Genomic DNA, 6859 nt, shown 5'->3' on the forward strand with positions numbered 1-6859 from the left:
TGTGAAAGTCAGTGTCCCTGGAATTCAAAAGGTACATCAGACATGCTGTCCTTGAAGCATGACACAAAGGCTGGCCTTGAGAAAGGCCAGCTCACAAGACAGCAGAGATTAAGTTTGAGACCCTGGGGCATCAAAGCAGATTTAAAGTATCTGAATTTCCACAATTATTGACTGTGAAGTTGTTAAGGCTCCTTCTGTCTGCAGTGCCCTTTTCTTCTCTTTCTTTGAGAGAAAAAGTATATAGTTCAATCCCTATAGGATCTCTCTTAGCACATTGCTGAGCACATTAAGATCATGAAATGTGAAATCAGACAGACCTGGGTTCAAGTCCCAGCTCAGCTACTAGCTAGCTCAATGAACTGGGTCAATATGCTCAGCCATCAGGGGCGCCTGGGTGGCTCAGCCGGCTAAGCATCTGCCTTCGGCTCAGGTCATGATCCCAGGGTCCTGGCATTGAGCCCCGGGTCGGGCTCCCTGCTCAGCAGGAATCCTGCTTCTCCCTCTCCTCTCCCTGCCGCTCCCCCCTGCTTGTGCTCTCTCTCTCTGTCAAATAAATAAACTCTTAAAAAAAATATACTCAACCATCATGAATCTCAGTTTCTTTATCTGTAAGTTCCTACCCTACTGGAATATTACATCTATTGGCAATGGAACTAAGCCTTGAGGATAAATCTATAGACATTTTAAACAAATATTTGTAAAATCAACTTTGTGCTTTTGGGATTGAGATTATGAAATGTAGCCTGGCCAAAACTGAGCAATCTTTCACACTGTGCCTTGGTTAGTAAACATCATTTCATTCCATTCTCATGGGTATAGGATGGAAGGCAGCAGATTTGAAGTGGTCTATATAACAAGATACTAGTGTGAGCACTGTAAAAGCAGAATTGTTTCTATGTATTCTTTAAAACATAATTATCACCTTCAACAAAGATTTGTTGGCATGTGCTACACTTAGGGCAATAGGTTGGATGCTGGGAATTCAACCCTCTTCAAGGTCAGCCAAAAGCTAGACATCTAATTAGCACTGAATTACAACTATACCTCCTCCCCACACACATACAAAAGAATTGCCATTACTAAATTATGTTTAGGTGTGATAATATCAGATTTTATTGACGGTGTTATAAGAAAGCTCCGTGTTGAACTGTGACAATGCTGTTTACTAAATCAGAAAATGTTCTTACAAAGCCCTCCAGCATAACATTCTGCATGACTCTGGTTGAAAGACTAGTTGTACCACCTCACACCAGTCAGAATGGCTAAAATTAACAAGTCAGGAAACGACAGATGTTGGCAGGGATGCAGAGAAAGGGGAACCCTCCTACACTGTTGGTGGGAATGCAAGCTGGTGCAGCCACTCTGGAAAACAGTATGGAGGTTCCTCAAAAAGTTGTAAATAGTGCTACTATATGACCCAGCAATTGCACTACTGGGTATTTACCCCAAAGATACAAATGTAGGGATCCGAAGGGGTACATGCACCCCGATGTTTATAGCAGCAATGTCCACAATAGCCAAACTATGGAAAGAGCCAAGATGTCCATCAACAGATGAGTGGATAAAGAAGATGTGGTATATATATATATATATACAATGGAATATTATGCAGCCATCAAAAGGAATGAAATCTTGCCATTTGCAATGACGTGGATGGAACTGGAGGGTATTATGCTGAGCAAAATAAGTCAATCAGAGAAAGACATGTATCATATGATCTCACTGATATGAGGAATTATTTTATTTTATTTATTTATTTATTTATTTATTTATTTATTATGTTATGTTAATCACCATACATTACATCATTAGTTTTTGATGTAGTGTTCCATGATTCATTGTGTATAACACCCAGTGCTCCATGCAGTACGTGCCCTCTTTAATACCTATCACCAGGCTAACCCATCCCCCCACCCCCTCCCCTCTAGAACCCTCAGTTTGTTTCTCAGAGTCCATAGTCTCTCATGGTTCGTCTCCCCCTCCGATTTCCCCCCCTTCATTCTTCCCCTCCTGCTATCTTCTTCTTCTTCTTCTTTTTTTTTTTCTTAATCTCAGGAAACAAACTGAGGGTTGCTGGAGTGGTGGGGGTGGGAGGGATGGGGTGGCTGGGTGATAGACACTGGGGAGGGTATGTGCTATGAGTGCTGTGAGTTGTGTAAGACTGTTGAATCACAGACCTGTACCTCTGAAACAATAATACATTATATGTTAAAAAAAAGAAGATAATAGGAAGGGAGAAATGAAGGGGGGTGGAATCGGAGGGGGAGAAGAACCATGAGAGACTATGGACTCTGAGAAACAAACTGAGGGTTCTAGAGGGGAGGGGGTTGGGAGGATGGGCTAGCCTGGTGATGGGTATTAAAGAGGGCACGTACTGCATGGAGCACCGGGTGTTATAAGCAAACAATGAATCATGGAACACTACATCAAAAACTAATGATGTAATGTATTGTGATTAACATAACATAATAAAATAAAAAAATAAAGACTAGTTGTAATTCTCTTAAGCAATTGATTTATTTTTATCTAGTGGATATTGTGATCCTTAAGTGACAAGGATTGCTTGTTTGTGGTTGGTTTCTGGCCACATAAACTATGGCCCAATCATGGTAAAAATGTAGGTCGCAATATAATATTCATATTAACATCTTATAATTTATGTATTTTTGAAAGTCTTCTGAAATATTTTCTGAAGCAAAAGGTACAAATAAATACCTAATAAACTGATTCTGAACCATTTTCAAAATATTGCTTGGGAGACGGATGGCTGGTAATCTCACTGAGCTCAGTGGTAGAAGTGGTATTGACATATTAGAGTCAAACTGAAGAAAGAATTTTGTGTTCTATCACATTCTTCTGAGTTTTCTTATACCTCAGTGCTGCACCAATATTCCTTTGAAGAGAAAATAGAATAAAGAGGGAAAATGTGCTCTTGGCCACAGAGTAATTCTGGAAAACGTGTCCATCCTGGGCTTTCAGATGGCAGCTCTGGAAATGGATGCCATTTCAGAGTATCTGCTAGTGGAAGAACCAGGGGTAAGACAACAGAGGATCTAATCCCATGCCTCGAGGCACAGGTTCTAATTCCCTTCCAACTGTAAAATTGTGTCCCAGTTATCATTCTCCGAATTGTGTTCATACATGATAAAGTCAAATTATTTAGCACAAAACAATTAGAGGTATAAGCTGCAACAGCACTTTCAGAATATGTTGGTGTTGGGAAAACTGGACAGCTATGCGCAAAAAAATGAAACTGGACCACTTTCTTACACCATATACAAAATGGATGAAGGACCTAAATGTGAGACCTGAAACCATAAAAATCCTAGAGGACAACATAGGCAGTAACCTCTTTGACATTGGCCATAGCAACATCTTTCTAGATATGTCTCCTGAGGCAAGGGAAACAAAAGCAAAAATAAATTATTAGGAGTACATCAAAATAAAAGGCTTCTGTATAGCAAAGGAAGCAATAATAATAAAAAAAACTAAAAGACAATTTACTGAAATGGAGAAGATATTAGCAAATATCATTTGCAAATGACATATCTGATAAAGGGTTAGAATCCAAAATATATAAAGACCTTATATAATGCAACACACACACACACACACACACACACACACACACAATCCAATTAAAAGATGGGCAGAAAGGATGAACAGATATTTCTCCAAAGAAGGCATTCAGATGGCCAACGGACACATGAAAAGATGCTCAGCATCACTTATCATCAGGGAGATGCAAATCAAAACCATAATGAGATATCACTTCATACCTGTCAGAATGGCTAAAATAAAAACACAAGAAATAACAAGAGTTGGTGAGGGTGTGAAGAAAAAGGAACGCTTTGCACTGTTGGTGGGAATGCAAACTCGTGCAGCCACTGCGGAAAACAGTATGGAAGTTCCTCAAAGAATTAAAAAATAGAACCACCCTATGATCCGGTAATCACTACTGGGTATTTACCCAAAGAATGCAAAAATTCTAATTCGAAAGGATATATGTACTCCTATGTTTATTGCAGCATTATTTACATAGCCAAATTATGGAAGCAGCCCATGTGAGCACTGACAGATGAATGGATAAAGTAGATGTGGCACATATGTGTATACACACACACACCATAAAAAAGAATAAATCTTGCCATTTACAACAACATGGATGGATCTAGAGAGTATAATACTAAGTAAAATAAGTCAGTCAGAGAAAGACAACTGTATGAGTTCACTCATGTGGAATTTAAGAAACAAAACAAACAAAGGAAAACAAAGAAACAAACCAAAAAAACCAGACTCTTAACTATAGAGAATAAACATGATTACCAAAGGGGAGTTGTGTAGGGGGAATGAGTGAAGTAGATAAAGGGGATTAAGCATACATTTATCTTGATGAGCACTGAGTAATATATGGAATTGTTGAATCATTTTATTATACGCCTGAAAGTAATATAACACTGTATTTAACTACACTGGAATTAAAATTTTTAAAAATTGTAAAAAAAAAAAAAGCTATGTTTCTGAGATATATAGTTTTACATGAGCTGTTAGAGGATAATCCTCAAATTTAAAAAAAATGATCAAATGTATTTAAAATACTTTTGGCTGATCAAAGATTTTTTTAAAATGTTTGTTTTGATTTATAATTTCTCTTAATATACTTTGTAAATATTGAGGGGGGGCAATGTAGTAGAGTAAGTCATTTTCCCAAATTATTTGCCCACAGAACACTTTTTCCTGACTAAGAGCACAACATCTCATAGGAATGTAGGGTTCTATGGAATGCACTTTTGAAAGTATTTATTTCTGGTAAGAATAGTAGGGTACTTTGAAGTTTTAGTGAACTATAGAAAATGCATCATTTCTAACAAGAAATTTAAAATGCAACAAGAACTTTAAAAATTTAAAAGTGTTAAACTATAGAGTTGGGCTAAATATTTTATGACAAATCCTATTTCATCCTAAATGTAAAAGTTATTTTGTAAGAAATTTATATCTCTAGCAAAATAATTGGTACCACTTTAATGTGACTTCCCCCTAGAAATATACACAGATCTGCGCGTGCGCACACACACACACAGTGTGTCAGCATTCAGACATGTACAGAATACTTTAAAATGCTAAAGATATACAAGAAGACTTGATAAGACTCAGGCTGAAGGGACAGTATTAATCATAATTAAATAGTTTAAGTAAAATAATCCCATTTATGAGGCGCCTGGGTGGCTCAGTCGTTAAGTGTCTGCCTTCAGCTCAGGTCATGATCCCAGAGTCCTGGGATTGAGCCCCGCATTGGGCTCCCTGCTCCGTGGCAAGCCTGCTTCTCCCTCTCTCACGCCCCCTGTTTGTGTTCCTGCTCTCACTATCTCTCTCTCTGTCAAATAAATAAATAAATCTTTAAAAAAAATAATCCATTTATAATAAAGTTTGAATTCAGAGAAGAATCAAAAGGATAATGCAAATGATGGGTACTTTTGAAAATAAGAAATATATTCCAAAAATTTTAAAATGTTTTATTTTATTGTCCCTATACTCAAGAGCCCATATGACAGTGATTTTTTTTTTTTTTAAGAGAGAGAAAGTGAGCATGAGGTGGGAGGGGGGTGGGGAGGGCAGAGGGAGAGAGAGAATCTGAAGCAGGCTTAATGCCCAGTGTGGAGCCTGACACAAGGCCACGGGGCTCGATTTCACAATGCTGAGATCATAACCTGAGCTGAAACCAAGTTAGGTGCTTAACCGACAGAGCTACCAGGCACCACAACAGTGATTTTTAAATAATAATGGACATTACAAAGTCCTGGGGAAAGACTTCTGATTTAAGATGTCAAATTAAGCTCATGCATTTACCTCTTCTTCCTCCCAAAACTATAGTAAAATAATCATAAATTAATATAGAATGGTATACATGCCAAAAGAAATGAAGAATATAGAAGGGGAATATCAGCACAGATTCCAGTAAATTTCTAGTAGATGTTTTGTGATAGGCAGAATTATGGCCCGCAATGATGTCCGTACCACAGTCCCCAGAACCTACGGATATGTTACCTTACATGGCAAAGGCTCTTTGCTGATATGATTGAGGTTACAGATCTTGAGATGGGACGACTATTCTGGGCTATTCAGGTGGACCCAGTCTAATAAGGTAAGTCCTTAAAAGCAAAGAATCTTCCTGGCTTTGGACACATACAGAGACAGAGACAGAGAGACATAAAGAACTAGAGAGAAAAGAGAGGGAGAGAGAAAGAGGGAAAGATGCAACATTGCTGGCTTTGCAAATGCAGGAAAGGGTCATGAGCCAAGAAATGTAAGCAGTCTCTAAAAGCTGGAAAAAAACAAGGAAATGAATTCTCCTCCAGAGTGTCCAGAAAGGAAGGAACTCTACTGACACTTTGATTTTAGTCCTGTGAGACACATGTTGGACTTCCAATCTCCAGAACTGAAAAATAATAAATTTCTATTGTTTTAAGCTACAATGTTTGGATAATTTGTTACAACAGCAATAAAAAATGAATATACGACTATCAGAGGGATACTGATTGATGAAGCAAGACAAAGAAAGCTGCAATCAGCATTTGCCAGCATGGAACAATGGCCAAAGAGGAAAAAAAAAAGAAAAGATTACGTTTAAAGGATCAATAACATGTCCCGATTTCAGACTACATGAAGTCCAAAAAGAGGATATAGGAAACAAAAGACAGAAACTAGCAAAGGAATAATGTAAGGGAAGTTTCCAGGATTGAATGAGGACCTAAGTCTTCAGATTAAAAGGATCCCCCAATTGCCTAACACGATGAATAAATGAATGGGAGTCCTACCACCCAATATATTACTGTGATGTATCTGACTAATTTCAGAAATG

Source organism: Halichoerus grypus, chromosome 9, assembly GCF_964656455.1.
Source record: "Halichoerus grypus chromosome 9, mHalGry1.hap1.1, whole genome shotgun sequence".
Taxonomy (NCBI): domain Eukaryota; kingdom Metazoa; phylum Chordata; class Mammalia; order Carnivora; family Phocidae; genus Halichoerus; species Halichoerus grypus.